Source organism: Arvicanthis niloticus, chromosome 12, assembly GCF_011762505.2.
Source record: "Arvicanthis niloticus isolate mArvNil1 chromosome 12, mArvNil1.pat.X, whole genome shotgun sequence".
Taxonomy (NCBI): domain Eukaryota; kingdom Metazoa; phylum Chordata; class Mammalia; order Rodentia; family Muridae; genus Arvicanthis; species Arvicanthis niloticus.
The window spans coordinates 77,591,776-77,611,298 of record NC_047669.1 but is presented as its reverse complement, the minus strand read 5'-3'; the positions used below and the strand labels follow the sequence as shown (position 1 = coordinate 77,611,298).

The 19,523-nt window shown below is 45.6% G+C and overlaps 1 protein-coding gene across 7 annotated transcripts in view; it reads right to left on the bottom strand.

Moving 5' to 3' along the window:
* The window catches only part of B3galt5 (beta-1,3-galactosyltransferase 5), an 80,992-nt gene extending 66,424 nt beyond the window's left edge, over window positions 1-14,568 (bottom strand). For 2 of the 7 annotated variants that reach the window (XM_076943210.1, XM_076943207.1), the window contains exon 1: window positions 14,459-14,566. The gene's annotated coding sequence lies outside the window, so the exon portion shown is untranslated. Of the gene's footprint in view, window positions 1-12,742; window positions 12,973-14,458 lie in introns of those variants that run through there. The other 5 variants (XM_076943214.1, XM_076943215.1, XM_076943213.1 and 2 more) reach the window with 5 other exon arrangements.
* Window positions 14,569-19,523: the final 4,955 nt, after the last annotated feature.

Here is a 19,523-nt window from a genome sequence, read left to right as displayed (position 1 = left end):
GGGAAATTGAGAGAAGGGAGGCAGGAATAGGAGGATGGTGGGAGCACACCCTCATAGAAATAGGAGGAGGGGGATGGGATAAGGGGTTTTGGGGGGGGAATAGGAGAGGGGATAACATTGAAAGGTAAATAAATGAAATAACCAATTTTAAAAAACAGATAATGGGTCTGGCAATTGTAGTTGAGCAGACAAGACTTTTTTCAACAATTTATTATGGGGATTTCATATAATCCTCAAGGACAAGGTGTTGTAGAAGGAGCCCATGGAACTTTAAAAAGATTGGTGAGACATACTGTTGCTGAGACAAAGAATGATGCCAACCTGTGAGTTTGCTGAGTACCCTGACAAGGGTGACTGGGGAGCTGTATTGGACATATGTTCCTGACCCACCTTTGCTTGACTATAACCCAGATGGGACAAGCTGCCTTTCCTCAAGTTTTTAGACCTTGTGGGATAGAAAATTGAAAAGAGAAAATATGTCTCTTGTATTCTTCTTAAAGATGCCCAGTTATTAGGACTCAATCATGAACTGGTCTAGAAATCAATCCAATGTGGGAAATAACCGTCTACCTTTGGAAGACTGGATCTGGACTTTGTCAGGAACATATTTGGAAGCTAGCTGTAACTCACTATGATGTTAAGATAGCAAGAGATAATGTTGGGACAGGATCTGGATTTCAAACAAGGGTTAGTGCATGTTTTAAGGCTCTTTTAATTGTCAAGCTAAATTAGTTTTGTCTCTTCTACAGAATTTATTGTAAGTTGCATTGACTATATAATTTCCAATTATGTTAGTGTGTTGAAACCTGGCATGTCTGTTACAGGGGTCTGTCAACCAGCTTTTGTCTCACTACCCTGAGTATTAGAAAACCTTGATTCTCTGAAAAAAAAAAAAAAAAAGCTTGAAAGTGCTGGAAGAAGTAAGTTAGGCTTTAAGCAGAAGCAAGAGGGTAGTAGGTTATTACTGGTATAACAGCTTTAATTCCATTAATTGCTAGCACCACTGCTTCTGCAATAACATTGACACAGGAGTTATGACAACTATTTTTGTTAACCATCTAGCAAAAAATGTTACTAATGTATTGAGTATACAAAAGGATTTATATAGGTATCTGGAACAATGAATGATGCTCTACAACCCATTCAAATTATCTGAAGGAGGTTCAGGGTTCAAGAGTTAATAGCCATCCCAAGTGTCATGACAAATATCACTGGAGTAGTGTTACTTTTGAAATTCACAATGATTGTCATTATAATTAGAAAAAAAGTTTAAAGACACCTGTAGGATATTTGGCATAATCCTAACACCTCTCTGGGTGTGCATAGCAAGATTATAAATTTAGAGAATGCTGTTCTGTTGACCTTTGATGCAGCAGATAATGCTGATAAAATTATCTGTGGCCTGAGCTTAGTATTTCCATTTTGGACAAACCTCGGGAATGGCATATATAGCTTGATCAGGCTAGCCCTTCTTGTCCTGAGAATACTTTTATTCCTGCCCATTGTGTTAAAGCTTATCTTTAACAACATCAACATGATGGCAACCAAAGTACATGGCTTGAACCTGATAATGGATCCCCAGACAAAGTTATTAAATTAACAGGCTGGCAAGCCAAGGATGGGTAAGATTCTGCACAGAGCCTTACCAACCTAAGACAGAAATGCATTGCCTTTGATAATGCATATTCCATGATGGGTAAGGAAGGCATTTTTGTCAGAACGACCTAAGACAGGCTCAATCTTGTTAACGAAATAAAACAGGGGAGAGGTGGAGAGCCTTTGGGGCTGCTTTGCAAGAAGCTGACATGGGCCAAGAACAAGGAAAGGGGCTGCTTGGCAGGAATATGACATTGGCCAAGGACAAGGAAATAGGTTTCAAGCAGGAATCTGACATTAGACTAGAACAAAGAAGTAATTTCAAGTAGGAGTCTAAATCATAGGCTACAACAAAGAAGTAATCTCAGGCAGGAATCTAAATATTAGGCCAGAACAAAGAAGTAATTTCAGACAGCAATCTAAATTTTAGGCTAGAACAAGGAAGTAGACTTCAGACATGAAAATGACCTTGGGCTAGGACAGGGAAGTAGGCTCAAATACTTTAGTCATCCTGATAAGCCTTTAGAAACAGTGTTCACGAGAGTGTTCACATAACTGGGTTTAATGCCTTGCTTTTTCTTTGACTATTTGTGTTTATTGTATTGCTTGTTCCTCAACTATTTGCATCTGTTGTATTGTTAGACTCTCAACCTAGAACTGACCTTAATACATGCATGTAATCAGAATGGTATAAAAGCATAAAGGAGGAGGGGGTGTGATAGGGGGTTCTAGGGAGGGGAAATAGGAAAAGGGGATGATATCTGTATTGTAAATAATTAAAATATCTAATAAAAAAAGTATTACATCATAAATAAATAAATAAATAAATAAATAAATAAAAGATTAAAAAGAAAGAAACCCTGACTAAGACAATTGGTGCCAGAGTGGAGTATTGCTGTAAAAGACCTGACCATGTTTTGGGGAGGTGTGGTGGGTTGAATATGCTTGGCACGGGGAGTAGCACTATTAGGATGTGTAGCCTTGTTGGAAAAAGTGTGTCACTGTGGTGGTGACAAGTAGCAAGGAATCTGATAACTGAGGAATAGAGTAGTGTGGTCGTATATCTGCTCAGCCTAGGCATGCAGCTTATAAATATTACAACTGAGTTGTATGTTCTTTGGTCTGGTTTGTTGGGGTTGGAGATTTACTGCAACAGATGCTGCTCAGCTGAAGCTGAGAAATCAGTGATGGTTAAGAGACCAGCATCACTGAGGTAAAATCTCTGGGAAACTGTGTTCCAGAGGTGGCCAAAGTTGTACCTCCTAAGGTCACCCAGGCAGTACTGGCTTTGAAGGAATAAAGGTACCGTGGAAAGCAGCAGGAGCTTGGAACTCTGAGAGGCCATTGGTGAAAATGCAGCCCAGGTGCACAAAGGGACCTCAACATTTTGGAGATGCCAGTACCACGGGATAAGCAACAGCAACAGCAATGGAATGAAGCCTGCCAGAACCTAGAAGACAAGCTATGTGTGTTGCAGAAGGCAGAGCTGGAGAGGTGACCCAAGCCCCTTAGAGGAACCCAGAAGATCGTGAGTGGATCCAAGATGTTGGACAGTTGGAGTTTGATTTCACTTTGATTGTGACAATGCCCTGATTTTTCCCTCTTGCAGGGAACTCCAAAGGACCAGAGAGAGAACTGTGACTCTGACACATACCCACAGCTTGCAGAGGATTGCACTGTGGCCAACAACAGGCTTGGGAAGTGATCCAGAGAGACATTCGCAACCGGGGACATACAAATTAAGGCCAGGGAATAGCACTTCACACCTATAAACCTAGTGCCAGTCAGCAGACTGGGACAAGCTGTCAGGGGTATGGGTATGGAAATATGGGATTGTACCTATTGTTGGCGAGGCTTAGCCAGCAGCCTGGCCCAACTCAGCCATGAAGAGTCCAGGTTAGTCTGACCCTACACCAGAGATGGAGGTATATTTGCACAGCATCTGTGATGACATAGGGAAATGCTCACAGTACTCTTATTTGTCCAATGGGAGCTCCAGGCTCTAGTGACCTAGGAGAGGGGACAGGGGCTGTGGTGGTTTGAATAAAAATGGCCTCTATAGGCTCACAGGCATGGCACTATCACACGAGGTAGCCTTGTTGGAGCAGGTGTGTCACTGAGGGTGGGTTTTAAGATCTCAAGTGTTCACTTGTGGTCCACTGTTACTTCCTGCTGCCTGTGGATCCGGAGGTAAAACTCTCAGCTACCTCTCCATCGTCTGCCTGCTTGCCACCATGCTTCCCACCATGACAATAATGGACTAAACTTCTGAAATGTAAGCCTGGCCCTGTTGCGTGTAATATTAAAAAACAATCCAAGCTATCACCGGCTATGCTCTAGTAGCATGGTCTCCCCAGCCCCGTGTCCCCATGTGGCATCCCCCCCCCCAACTCACTATTCTCTTGCCGTGGAACCCGCTCACACTCCCAGCCGTCCGCCCCCTGCGGCTAGCTGTCACAAATCCCGCCTCCATAACCCAGTAAGTAAATCAAAACTCCAGAGGCTTGTAATTTATCAGTCAGATTTATATCAGCAAATTCTCAACCCACAAAACACCCACACCACCTGATATTGACACAAGCTACCCACTTAGATAGGACAAACTGTCCTGTATTAATCCATCCCTTCTAATGTTCATAGCTACCTGTGGCTATTCAAAGCCACGTGGATCAGGTTCAAACCCTTCTTCCTCCATCTTCTCTGTCTTTCTGTCCTCTCTGTCCTGCTTCTAAAACTCTCAGCCTGCCTTCTTTTATCACTGCCCAATCACAGACTCCAGTCTTCTATTACACCTGCCCTCACCTGCGTATTGACGGCATTCCACAAGGCCCAATCAAATGCTTACTTTTATAAGAGTTGCTGTGGTCACGGTGTCTCTTCACCGTCATAGAAACCCTAAGACAGCGACATACTTTTCTCCAGAAGACTCAGAAGTAGTGATTGAGGAGAGAGGAAGGTTAGAGATCACATTAACACAGACAAACCTTAGACATGCCCCTTAATGAAAGAAAGACATGTTTTGTTTTGCTTTGCTTTTAAAACAAGGTACCCAGGCTGACCTGTTCTGGTTTCCTTCCTGTTGTCCTAACGGAGGACACCCCCAGCAACAGCAGCCTTGAGAGAGTTTATTCCACTGACAAATCCAAGTTACAATTCATCACTGCAGAAAAGTCAAGGCAAGAGCCTGAAGCAGCTGGTCACATCCACAGTCTGCAACAGACAGAAGGTGAGTGCATGCACACTTATGCTCACTCACCTTCTATTTCTTGCAGCCCAGGATCCAAACCCAGGAAACAGGGCTGCCTACTTTTCAGCTATATCTTACACATACATTACCATCATCGAGACAACCCCCCACAGACATGCCTACGGGTAAACTTGATGCAGATAGTCCTTCAGACTCTTTCCTAGTGATTGTAGACTGCTACAAGTTGACACAACCATCCACAGTTGCCAAGGTTACCTTAAACTTCTTACTCCTTCTGCATCCGATGCCTGAGCGTGGAGGTTAATAGTCACCACAGCTGGTCTCTACAGTTCAAGGTATCGAACCCAGGGCTTCTTACATGCCCGGCAACATCGTGCCATCTGAGCTGCACCCTCAGCCCAGAAAGCAAGACCCAGCACAATTTTGTGCCTGTCACTTTGTAAGGACAAGTGACAGAACCCACATGAAGTCGTGGTTGGGAAATGACAGTGAATAGGAGCTGCAATACACAGGAGGGTCAAGGCTCTCCCTGCAGTGGACCACCTGGGCACAGCCATGGCCCCGGTGAGGCTCAGCAAGCTCCTTGGTCTGATGGAAATTGTGATAAGATCTCAACACGCTAAAGGAAAGCAATGAGGTTGTATGCACAGGAAGCAATGATACCTCCTGCCCGAGGGCAGCACTCAGAAGGCTTGAGGTGGTACCCACTGGTAAGGGAATTAAAGAATAAAACAATACAGATCCTTGCATTAAGCAGCGCTGAAAACCAGCCCAGAGCCCAAAAGGGTGGCTGGAGAGTTGTCTGAACTTGATGTCCAAGTGTGATTGAGAGAAAGGGAGACATGAGGAGAGGGGTGGAGGAAAAAGAAAGGAGGAAGAAAGAAGGAAGGAAGAAGGAAGAAAAGAAGAGGGAGAAAGGAAGGAAAGAAGGGGAAGGGAGGGAGGGAGGGAGAGAGAGGGAGGGAAGGAGGAAGGCAGAAAGAGGGAGGGAAAGAGGGAGAGATGGAGGGAGGGAAGAAGGAAATAAGGCAGGGAATGAAGAAAGAAGAGGAAAAAGAGAGGAAGGAGGAAGAGGAGAGGAAGGAAGGAGATGGAAAGAGGATGGAGAGGCAGAACAGGGAAGAGGTGAAGGCAGGGGTTGATGGATACAGAGAGCTGAAATGAGCCAGCCATGCTAAATGCCACATGAGAGCTTTGTGCAAGATGACCAACACCAACATGCACTAGGATTACTTCTGTCCAGTGTCACATGGGCCTCACGTAGTCTAGGTAAGCACAGTACATGGAGCTGTATCCCAGCTCACAGTGTGCTGTTACCACTTACTGAAGGTGTGGACACGGCAAAGCCCTCTATGGCCATCTGGTGAGAGTTAACAGATGCCAAGAGAACACGCAGTCACAGCAGATGGGCCTCAACCACCAGTTGCTTATTATGCAAGTCATGCCATCTGCAACACAGAGGGTTCCGTGATCTGCCAAGGAACCCACAGTAATAAGGACACTGTCATTCCCGTGCCTCCCCACACCTCCCTAGCCTGCTCTGAGTTGCTTTCTCAGGGCCTAGATTAAAACACACACACACGCACACACACACAGAGGCACACACACACAGAGGCACACACACACAGAGGCACACATGCATACACACACACATAGAGGCACACATACAGACATACACATACACACACTCACAAATATGTACACACATGTATACACATGCACAAAAATATACATGCACACACAACACATACACACAGTGACAAACAAGCTGCTCTGTGATTTCAAAATTACCCCCCACCTGGAGACTGAGACTAAGGAAGGGACAGTGGCCCTGCCATTTCAACCCTAGCCCCCTGCCCTGCTTGGGTCATTGTTTCCACCCAGGCAGCCTGACAACACGATTCTCTCTCTCTCTCATCCCTTTGGCGCTTCCTCCCTCGCACTCATTTGGTCCTGGGGGGCGTTAGGAGCTGTGTGATAGTTAATATTGAATGCCAACTTGGCAGGATCTAGAACTACCTAGAAACAAGCCCCCATGACTGTGAAAGGTTGTCTATTGGGCCAAGGTGGGAAGACCGATCCTGAATGTGGGTGGCCATCCCAGGGCTTGGGTCCCTGACTGGATAGAAAGAAGAAAGCCAGCATTCCTCTGTTTCCTGACTGTGGATGAGGTGTGAACAGCGGCTTCATCCTCCTGCCTCCCTGACTTCCTCACCCTGACAGACTGTATCCCATCTCAAAACACAAAACAAACCCTTCCTTATGTGCCTTTTGTTGGGTCCTTTTGCCACAGCAATGGGAAAATAACTAATACAAGTTGCTAACCGTGCCTTGTTTTCCCATATTGTACCTCCCTGGCTGCTTCTCAGCTCCCAGTTTAGGGGTGTTCACTAGAACGTCCCTGAAGCCCTTTTAGGCATTCCCAACTGAACTGGGCTAGATCACCAGGTAGGTGCCCATTGCTGCAGGATCTGGATAACTCACCCCAGGGCCCAGGCTCCTACATATGCTGCCCTAATGGCATCCATAATCATTTTATACATGCTGAGCTGAAGTCTTCTGTCAGCTGTTAATGTTTTCAAAACCATCCTCTACTGTGTATCTACTCTGTCCCAAGTATTACACCCAACATCCCAGATACATTCTCCTAGTGAATCCACAGAACTATAGTAAGTAGACTTCACCATCATGTTCAGTTTATAGATGACTCAGAAGCTCACAGCCAAGACCACACAGCCAATAAAGGCTGTGCTTCTCTATGGGATTAACTACAAATCTCCAGCTGTAGGGAACCGAGGCGAGCGGTGACAACATTCGCCATTACAAGATGGCACTGGCATCCGGTGCTCCCACAAGTAAACAACTAAACTGCGCAGGTGCAAGAGGCGAAAGCGCGCCAAGCCACTGCCCATCCCGGGGCATAATATGGGGTGATGAGTGAACAGCCAATCAGAAGTGAACACGCCACTCTAGGGTGCATATAAGCAGTGCCTTTTCCGGGACGCTTCAGCTGATACAAGAATAAAGCCTTGCTGTAGTAACTACCCGAACACTAACTCCCGTGTCTCTCTTGTGGGCGAGGGGACTCAGAAGGGGCGCGGAACATCCAGCCAGATTTTTCATCGAGTGTCCCTTCTTACCCTGGCTCAAGGAGCACACAGTCCTGATTTGCATTGCCATCTCAGGAAGCAGGTCTGCATCACACACTTGCAGCACTCCAATTGATTGCCTGAAGGTCAGTCTCCACATACCTAAAGTTTGGGGACTATTCGCCTTCCTTGGCATAATAAAGTAAACAATCTATTTAAAACACTTATCCAGGGATGGAAAAATGACTCAGCAATTAAGAACCCTAGCTGCTGTTCCAAAGTTTAGTTCCCAGCACCCACATGGCAGCTGACAACCATCTGTAGCTCCAGTTTGAAGAGATCTGATGCCCTCTTCTGGCCTCAGCATGTAAACACATGCAGTACATAACCATATATACAGGCAAAACATCCACACGTATACAATAATAAAGTAATCACAAGCGGGAAAAACTTCATGTCCCCTTGAAACCTCTGAGTGTGACTTTACAGAGAAAGTCTTTGCAGATGTAACTACACTTAGGATCCTAAGACAAGATATCCTTGTTTCAGAGCGAGCCAGGGTGCTGGAATAAGAGATGAGGGTGCCAAGAAACATTGAGGAAAATGATGTGTGAAGAAGAGGCAGAAACTAGAGTGAAAAGGGCGGTTCTGATGATAAGGTCCTGTTCCCCAATTGGTTCCTGATTTGTCAGTAAGGAAAGCTGGGAGCCAATTGCTAGGCAGAAGGTACAATCGTGACTTCCAGGTCCTAGAAGTAAAAGGCAGGCATGAGAAAGGAGAGAGGAAGAAGAATGCAGCAACCATGTGAGAGGTCTCAAGAGTAGCTGGGGCCTGTGGCCACTACTGCAGGTGGGTGGCCAGGGATGTTTGACAGGGGCTAGGTGGGACTAGACACTGAAGTTTAGGGCAAGTGGAGAGACAGAGATAATAAATCGGTAAGGGCATGCTTTTCCAGGTGGGAGATATCAGCACCCAGCAATTGTGCCATGAAGGCAAACTGTAAAGGAACAAAGTGTGTGTGTGTGTGTGTGTGTGTGTGTGTGTGTGTGTGTGTGTGTGTTTTGTCCGAGGATTCAAGGGAAGCCAGGTGAGGGCTGGTAGTACTGCAGATCCCAGAGCAAAAGGCAGTAGCATAAAAGTACATGCCACACACTAGAGTGATTCTGTCACAAGCTAGTACCATCTGGGAGAGGCGTAAATATTCTTCCCTAGCATGCCAGGGTGGGGCATGGCCCTGCAGGCCTCTCAGACACAGCTATGCTTTCTAGAATGCTCTCTCTCTCTCTCTCTCTCTCTCTCTCTCTCTCTCTCTCTCTCTCTCATGTGTGTGTTGAGAGAGAGAGAGAGCGCACAGATTTTTCTCCTGATATCTTGTCTCCTTGGATACTATTGCAGCTGGATTAAGCCTTCTGAAGACCAGAGCCTGATTTGAACCCTCAAAAACATACTCTCTAACCCGAGGCAAGCTTCTAGGCCAAAAGGGTAATTCAGGCTAAGGAAAACATATATGCAGCTGAATAACCCACTCTTTCTTTGTGGGGAATGCTGTCCTTCAAGCATGTATAGCCATGGCCATTGTCTGATAAGAGAAAATGTGAGTACTTCTGGTTTTTTTTTTTTTCTCGCTGCAATAACATGAGGTTTAATGATAATAATAATAATAACAATAGCCAGTGCACTGGAGTTCCCTCGCTCGCAAGCAAGAACATGTGAGTACTTCTTGAGACTCTTGAAAGATGAGGCCTGTTGAAGAGTTCTCATAGGAGGATAAAGTGGGCGCGGTCATGAGACCCTCACCTGAGATCCCAAACACTCTCTCCCTCCTGTCCCCCTGCCAGATGTGTACAATCCTGCCCCAGCATCATGTGGTCTACAGAGATGGTAGAGCAAGCAGAGGGCAGCTGGGTCCTTAAAGGAGAGGTTTCATGACATCACCATCCATGCTTGGATGGGACTTCTTTAGTGATCCAGCTGTTTTGGGAGGTCATCTACTCTTTTGAAAGTAATTCCTCATTCATAGTCCTATAAGTAATCTCAATAAATTCATAGTTCACCTAGGTAGACCACCTGTACAACCATCTGCCATTGGTGCTCTGTCTAGGGAAAACAGATGTTCCTTCACCTCTCCCAAGAAAAAGTCACACAGCAAGTGTTCAGTGTTCAAGTCTATTCCCTGATTCATCCCTATACCTGCTGCCCCAGTCTGTCCTAAGGGCTAAGGAGAAAAGGAAAAGAAGGCAGAAAATGTCCCTCTACAGCTGTTCTAGAGATTCCCACCTGGAGAGACTGGCTGGACACACTGTGTCCAGAACCACGAGCACTTGCCTGATAGCCAAATCAAGGGCCGCCCAACAACATCAGGCACATGCTTAGAGATGATATCACAGAAGCATTCAGCAGCTCAGCATTCGGGAGAAGCATTAGGGAGCAGCATCCAGAGTGGCAGGGTGTAGGTATTTTAGGTTTCCTGAAATGGAGGCATTGTTCACTCATGGTTCAACTGTTACCACCAAGCAATGTCCGTGTGTGGTGGTTTGTATATGCTTGGACCAGGGAGTGGCACTATTAGGAGGTGTGGCCTTGTTGGAGGGGCGTGGCCTTGTTGGAGGGGGTGTGTCCCTGTGGGAGTGGGCAATGAAATGAGACCCTCCTCCTAACTAAGTGGGAGCCAGTCTTCTCCTAGCATCCTTCAGATGAAGATGTAGAACTCTCAGCTCCTCCTGCACCATGCCTGCCTGGATGCTGCCATGCTCCCACCTTGATGATGACGGACTTAACCCCTGAGCCTGTAAGCCAGCCCCAATTAAATGTTGTCCTTTATAAGACTTGCCTTGGTCATGGTGTCTGTTCACAGCCATGGAAACCCTAACTAAGATAACCGGGGGTGGCCTGCTAAACACAAGCTATAAGGGAGTTGGTGATTTAATTTTATAACTTTGTGACTTTTGTAAGAAGAAAAGCAAACATCAAAGTCAGTCACACATAGTGGCTCGAGCCTGTGATCACAGTATGCCGAAGGCTAACCCAGTAGGGTTGTCATGAGTTGGCCAGCCTGAGCTAGAGAGTGAAACAGTGTCTGTGCAAAAGGGGGAGCTCTCTTGGGACAAACTATGTCCTAGTTTCCCTTCTGCTGCTGTGGTAAAATACTCTGAACAAAAATCACCTGGGGAGGAAAGGGTTAACTCAACTTATTTTGACTTTCATGTCTCAGGCCATCCTGGAGACAGGTCATGCCATGCAAGAATTTAAGGCAGAAACTGTGGAGGAATGCTGTCTGCTGACTTGTCACTCATGGGTTCCTGTTGAGCCAGCTTTATGCTACAACCCAGGATCACCTGCCCACAACCAGCACTAGCGGGCCTAGGTCCTCCTATATCAGTTAACAATCAAGACACCCACGGTACACAGACTTGCCCACAGGCCAATCTGGTGTAGGAGATTTCTCGGTCAAGGCTAACCTCTCAGGTAACTCAGGTAACTCTAGGCTGTGTCACGTTGGACAGAGAACAGAGTCCTAAATCAGGCAACTGTAGATTTGTTTTGTTTTCATTATAGGAAGAACATTTCAGGATCAAGGAACCAACCACCAACTATGGAAGATTCTGAAGTTGTAGCAGGTAGCTCACAGCTGGCTTGGTGCTGCTGCTCAAGAACCAGAGCCCCAGACCCACAGAAGAGCCCAGCGTGGCAACAGGCATCGGTAATCCCAGCGCTAGGGTAGGGCGGACACATACAATCCCAGGGCTCACTGCCAGCCAGCCTAGCCAAAACATCAGGCTCCAGGCTTACCGAGAAACCCTATCAAAAAGAGAAGGTGGGAAGCCACCTGAGGAGGACACTCTAACAACACCCTCAGGCCTCCACACACATTCCTACATGGGTAAGCATACTTACACACAGGTACTGCAAACATATGTAACACACATACCCCACATAGCAAAAACATACATAACACACATAGCAAAAAAAGAGAGCCATACAGCCAAGCCTATTTCTAAACTGACTCTTAAGTAAAGGCACTAAGGTAAATTTTTAAATATGAGTTATTTTCAATGTTGGCAAAATTTTCAAGTGTAGATACAGAAACAGGCCCTTGCTCATTGCTGCTTGTGGTTCAAAGACAGTATCTGAAGGAGATGTGTCTGTGTGTATTTAAGATGTGCAGACTGGCACTGTTTAAGCTGTTGAAATCTTGTTTAGTAATATACCTGATGAGGATGGTGTTAGCATTTTGTCTAAGCTCTGCCCTGCAGTTACCTGGCAACAGCCAAGTATGCCTGGCTCACTATAAAGGGGGCTGCTTGCCCCTCCTCACTCTCTTGCTCTTGCCTTTCTGCTCCTTCTCTGTCCCCTCGTCCCTTCCTCTACTCCACATCCTCATGGCCTGCCTCTACTTCTCTATTCTCTTTCTCTCTCTTTCTCTCTCTTCTTCTCTCTCCCTCTCTCCCTCTCCTTCTCTCCCTCTGTCCCTTTCTCTGCCTCTACTATCCCCTCAACTTCCCTCCCCATGCCCTGAATAAACTCTATTCTATACTATACTGTCGTATGGCTGGTCCCTCAGGGGAAGGGATGCCCTGGCATGGGCCCACAGAGACACCCCCTTCCCCGACACCTGAACATATCCCCTCTATCTTAATCTGATTTAATGTACCAGATGGGAAAATGGCTCAGAAGTTAAGAGGGCTGGCTGTTCTCCCAGAAGTTGTGAGTTCAATTCCCAGCAACTACATGGTGGCTCACAACATTCTATAATAAGGTCTGATGCCTTCTCCTGGAGTGGAGGGAGACATGCAGACAGAACACTGTCTACACAATAAATAAATAAATCTATAAAATAAAATAAAATTACCTGCTAGAGAATCCAGGTGTGTTCTTACAGCCTGCAACACCAGAACTTGGAAAGAAAAGATAAAGGACCAGCAATGGGCTGTACAAATGGTTCAGCCCCACTCAATGGCTGCTCCTCCAGAAGACCCAGGTTCAGTTCCTAGCTAGCACCCACAGAATGATTCACACCAGTCTGTACTTCCAGTAACAGGGTATCCAAGGTCCTCCTCTGGCATCCATGGTACCAGACACCTATGCACATTAAAACAAATAAATCTTAAACTCTTTGTAACCTTTAAAAAAAAAAAGGCTAACCCATCAAGCTGGGTGGTGATGGTGCACACCTTTAATCCCAGAACTCAGGAGATAGGTAGATAGATCTCTGTCTATACAACTACTACTAGCAACCTGCACAGCCTCTGCTGCACTTAGCTGTGCACATACCGGCTTTGTTCTTACTCAAACACACCCAGAAACACATTCCTATCTCCTCCCTGCCTGAACTACAGAAAAGGGACCACGTGGCCTAGATTGGGTTGGATACCTGTCTCCAAGTGAACTGTTAGGCATGTCCCCTATTTAAAGGCTTATACCTATGCAAAAGTAGATGCACATAAGATTAAAATCAGAAGTATCTTGGGAAGGGAGCAAAGGCTTACATAATCCAAGCCTGACAATTAAAACAGAACCTCCTGTGCCACCCTCAGCAGCCAGACTCCTCTGAAGCCCATGCAAGCCCCAGGCAGTAGTCACAAAGCATAGCACTTCACAACCCGAGCCTTCACTCCACTCCTGCTACTTTGAAATCTTGAATCATCCTGGGAAATATCCATCCCAGAACCCACCCCCTCCCACTCCCCACTGACCAGCAGCAACAAGCACACGTTCATAAACAGCACCCTGTGCCACATTTATGTGCATGGTCCAATTCTCACTTCCTAAGATCACTGTCGTTTGCATTTCACATGTGGAACGCAAACTCCTTCCTACAAAATATGTTTGAGGACATGCAGAAGACCAGCAAACTGAAAGATGAACACTAGGTAAACAATAAATAAAAAGATAGATAGATAGATAGATAGATAGATAGATAGATAGATAGATAGGGGATGTAAAAGAAAGCCAGGCTCTACCTACAAAACTCTGCCCTCGGTGCTGTAATCTCCATTGCAACTACTGCCACGGAACAAGACAAACCGAAATTCAGACACATTTTTACATCATTAAATTTTTAAATCACACTCTGAGAAATCATTTTCTGAGAAAATGCTCAATGCTTGCCGTAAAGAGCACTTCAGTAGCTGGAGAATGTGCTCTGTGTTGAGTTTGGAGCATGCAGGTGGCTTGTCAGAAGACGTTTAACAATCTCGATGATGCAGCTTCAGAGGATGACCTCAGAAACCATGTTAAAGCCGCTGCAGTCTGTGAGACGCAGCCAGCAAAGCAGCTACCCAACTAGCCGGTGGGACTATGATATTCTTCACCTGGGTTATTTTAAGATAGGTTCTGTGACCCCTTTGAAACACTCCAGAGCTGGGGTACTGTGTGCACTACATACAGCTTGAGAAATGCTTAAAGGACACAATACCGCTATTCCAAAAGAACTCACTGACAGCACCTATGCAAGAGACCGCGATGCGGTGAGGAGGCGTGGGTTCCTCGGGAACATGCCCTGATGGCAAGCATTTTCACTATTCCGTGTTCATAAAACAACTAAAGGTGGAAAACTACGACTTACGCTCTTCCCTCCGGAGTCAGCAGCCTGAAGGCTCGTCCCAGTCACCAACACGAACAGGAGCTTTCCTGTGCCCACTGGAACAGAAAGCCTTTGTTGCAGGAATTAACCCCCCCAGCCAGAGAACCTTGAGTTCTGGGAGCTACTTTGCTGATGGCAATGCTGTTGCCATGGTTACCAGGCTTACCCTCCACAGTGGGTCCCTAAACCTTGACAGAAAAAAAAATCTTCAGGAATAAAATAAAATTAAAATTGAACTGCAGGCTACCAAATTCTATGGCTAGTTGTTGATGCCAGATACACAACACTGATTTAGCAGAGGAAAGATGACTCCCCAGTAAAGTGCTTGGAGCGTAAGCGTGAGGACTGAAGCTTGGATCCCCAGCACTCCTGTAAATACCAGAGGAGCATGGTGGCCACCTATACTCTGTAGGCAGAGACAGGATACCTGAAGCAAACTGGCTAGCTAGGCTAGACAAAGTGGTGAGCTCTGGGTTTAGTGAGGGACTCTACCTCAGTTTATCAAGGAAAACACCCAACATCAGCCTCCAGTCTTCACATGCCCACTCCATGCATACACATATGCACAGACCTCCAAGCACATGTGTACCCAGACACAAACAAGCACACATATACACAAGCATACACACACATATACATATGCATATCACACACATGCACATCCTGTCCCCACATACACGTATGTACACACATATACACCACATACACATACCACATGTACACACACATACACACTATGCACACCACACACACATATATATACACCACACATACATATACACATCGTACACACACATGCATACATGTATGCATATATATATCACACATACACACCACACATAATATATTTGAAAATAGAATTTTGTAAAGCCATCTGTAATTGCTTACCACATGAGTTTTCAATTGAGCAGCACAATTCATTGGGTACTTCCCCGTTTGAGATCTTATATTTAAAAAAAAAAACAAATCTTGTATAATAAAACAAATTTACCTTTTTGTTTGCACTTTCTGTTGGGTTCGTTGTTGGATTTAAAAACATCAGTGGCCTTTGACACTGGAGAATAATCTATGGTAGTTCCAGTACTTTAGAATACTGTGTCTATGGCTGATCACCTTTATACTGAAACCAGCTTCATGTCCACTCCAGGTCTCTCCCAGGAAAAGAAGCTTTAGTGAAATATATATGCTGGGGAGATGGTTCAGTGAGTAAAAGGCTGGCTGGGCAAGTGTCAGGACCTGAGTTCAAGTCCTTAGAACCTATGTAAAACCAAGTGCAGTAGCAGCTGTAGCCCAGGGCTCCTAGGCTGAGATGCCATGAAGAAGCAGAAGAATCCCAGAAGCTGGTGGAGCAGCCAGCCTAGGGGACAAAACGACAAAAAGAGCCCCTGTCCAGGCATGGTGGTTCAGTCAGGAGGCAGAGGCAAGTGGATAGCTATGAGTCTATAAGAGTTACAGGCCAGCCAGGGCTACTTAATGAGATGGCTGAGTGGTTAAGAACATTTGTTGCTATGACAGACAACCCAGGTTATCTGCATCCATGTGGCAACAATTGCTTGCAAGTCTGGCTCCAAGGGATCCAACTTCCTCTATTCTGACCCCTCAGTCACCAAGCATGTAGTACATAAACACATATGCAGGTAAAATACTCATAAATATAAATATAAAATAAAATAGAGACCCTTTCCTCAAAAAATGTTGATAATAAGGACCAAGACTTGAGATTGCTCAATCTACCTCACAACACACACACACACAAATATTTCAAATTACTGATACCATTAGGTAAGAATTAATAGTGACCAATCAAAAACTATAATTACTATATAACAGCCATAAATTCTTTTTGAGATCAGAACTACTTATGAAGAAACACAGTTGTGCTGGATGGAGCCTTGCAATGGGTGGTTACTTTCAATTGGCAACTCCCCTGGGTTTGGAGTCACCTAGGAGACACACCTCAGACATGTGACTGAGGATACTTCCTGAGAGGTTTGACTGAAGAGGAGAGATATCGTATTTCAAGAAACTAGAGTCTGGGACTGAATAGAAATGGCAAGAGGAGGAAGTAAGCCTAGCCCCAGCATGAAAACACAACTCCCACCTCAAAGGATAAGAGTTTATTCTGGAGTCAAATATGAGTCCACTTAGGCCAGGAACACAGATTCGGGTGGCCCCAGATTCCATGTTTCAATGTGGTAACAATCTGAAGATGTTTTTGTAGTAACATAACAAAGAAAGTCATAAGTCAAGGTACTTTCAAATACATTGTTGGGAACATGGGGTAGGCACATTAAGGTAAAGCAGGAGAACTCAGCTAGAGGCCTTCACTGTTACAGAACTGTACTCTAAGCCCTTTAGTTGGTTGGAAACTAGAGTTCTGCTCATTCCTTCCACAAGAATGTGGAAGGTGCACCAATGTGGGGAGCCGACAGAAGGCGGCTATCATCCTTGTAGCCATCTTGAGCCATATACCCTGATAAGAGATTTGATTACAATAGCCTACAACAGCTGAGCACACTCTGATAACATCTTGCTTTAGATACCCAGGATCTTCCCTTGGGTGGGTGAGACTTAAAGGTGTGATTTAGAGCCGAGACTTAAGGGCATGACTTAGAGATCAGATTTAGAGACAAGGCCTAAGGGCATGACTTAAAGGTGTGTCTTAAGGGCATGGCTTAGAAGTGAGACATATAAAAGACGAGAGGCAGACAGAAGAGTAGAGTACAACTTGGAACTAGGAATTAGGTTAGAGAGTACAACTTAGAGTACAACTTGGAGTAGGAATTAGACATTGAGGAAGAAGGATTATTAGGTATTAGGCACTTTGCACTTGGAGGAAGAACTTGGAATTAGACATTAGGCACTTAGCACTTGGAAGAAGTAACTTGGAACTTGGAGGCACTTGGGACTAGGAACTCAAGACTTGGGACTTGGACTAAGAAGAGAGACTGAAGAATAAACGGGATTGAATCACATTCTGTCTGGTCTCCATTCTTCAAGTCCGTCCTCACTCTCTCTCTTGCTGAACCCTGATCCGAAGACTGGAGCAGCTTGGGGCAGTGAGGGCTAAAAAGTGAGTCCCCAAGGTTTTTGGCAGTGCGGGTTCCAACATTGATAGAGCGGTCCCAGACATTTTGGCCCCAAAGTGTGGGGCAGAGCGGGCCGCAACACACCAAGATGATTTATCTCTGGACTTGAGACATCTGAACCTTTCTACATCACTGCTGATCTAAGCCATTAGGAGCTTTGCAGCAGGTCAGTGGAAGTTACAAAGCTGCAAAGTGCAGTGTTTCTAATGAGCTTTCTTTCACAGTCTCTACTTGTAGCTACATGTGTCAGCCACTTCACACTCTTGAGGCCACAACTGTAGCTGCAACCATCACCAAACCTTTCCCTCCACCATGGAGTGTGCTCTCAAAGTATGGGCAAAAATAAACCCTTTCTTCCCCAAGTTGCTTCTCATTTATTTTGTCCCAGCACAAAGAAAAGGAACTAATACAAACCCAAAAGGAAACCAGTGGTCTTGTGAGACTAGTAACATCAATTAAGAAGCCTTGGGGGGGGGGGTTGGTGGGTAGGGAGGTGCAGAAAGGAGGCCTTCAGAGAACCCAGCAGCACTGAGCACAGCACAGGACCTAACCAGAGAGCCTGTGAATCCCAGACTGTCATCAAAGAGGCAAAGGCACTCCAAGACACATGTACATAACAAAAAAAAAATGGTATAACTCTGTGGCAGACTGAAACAAAAGCTTATGGTGTTTACCTAAAACTCAGAGGCCAGTATGAGAAATACATAAGACATCTGAGAGCACTCTGCCTGGAAGACAATGGCTGGCCCACCCTCCCACTGAAGGCTTTGAGATTTAATGTAAACCAAGACCTGGTAACTCCCCTTTCCTCCTGTCCTTTAATCTACAACAATCCATTCTTTCTGCTTGTACAGTAAAGACAGACAGTGGTGGAGCCTGCCACACTCACCTTTGACACCTTTTCACCTGAACAATTAGTACCTTTAATGGATACACCAGTAAAACAGGAGGTTATATTTGCACTGGATCCTTAAGAGAAAGACCTAGAGGGCTCCATCACACAGACTGTTGAAGCAAAGGCAGGAATGAGGCTGGAAACAAAAAGCTGCCTCAGAGAAAGTCCAGAAGTCACCAAAACCCCTAAGATTTTCCCTCTTCAAAAATGGAGCTTTCCAGACATCTAGCCTGTTTCCTTCAAGCTCCAGACTTAAATAAACCTGTCTCCTCAACCTATTTGGTGAAAACACAAGCAATTTATGGCCATTATCTACCTCGGAATCCTAGAACACTGTCAAAAGGTGAGGGTCTAATCCCTGGAGATACACAAACAGCTTCCACCCCTTTCTCAGAATGTCCCAGTGACAAACCAAAGCACAATTGCAATTCGGGGACCTGACAAGTCCATCCAGGTGAATTACAGGGCTTGAGTAAAGGTTCCCAGCAATGATAAACCTGAAATCCAGGACTGGCCAGCCTGCTGTCTCTCCCTAAGTCAGGATCTGAGAGAGCAGTCCTTGCTGGCCTCTTTAGGTCCTTTTATTAAATTTATTAATTGGTTATTTTATTTATTTACATTTCAAATGTTGTCCCCCCTTCTCAGTCCACCCTCTGCAAATCCCTCTCCCCTTTGCATCTAAGAGGGTGCTCCCCCACTCACCCACTCCTGCCTCACTGCCTAGCATCCCTCTGTGCTGGGGCATCAAGCCTACATAAGACCAAGGGGTTCCCCTCCCATTGATGCCTCACAAGGCCATCCTCTGCTACATATGTAGCTGGAGCCATGGACCCATCCATGTGTACTCTTTGATTGGTGGTTTAGTCCCTGGGAGCTCTGAAGGGTCTGGTTTGTTGATATTGTTGTCCTTCCTGTGGGGTTGCCATCCCCTTCAGCTCCTTCAGTCCTTTCCCTAACTCCTCCATGGGGTCCCTGGGCTCAGTCTCATGGTTGGCTTAAGTATCTGTATCTGTCTTAGTCAGGTGCTGGCAGAACCTTTCAGAGTCTTGAGGTCCTTGTTCTA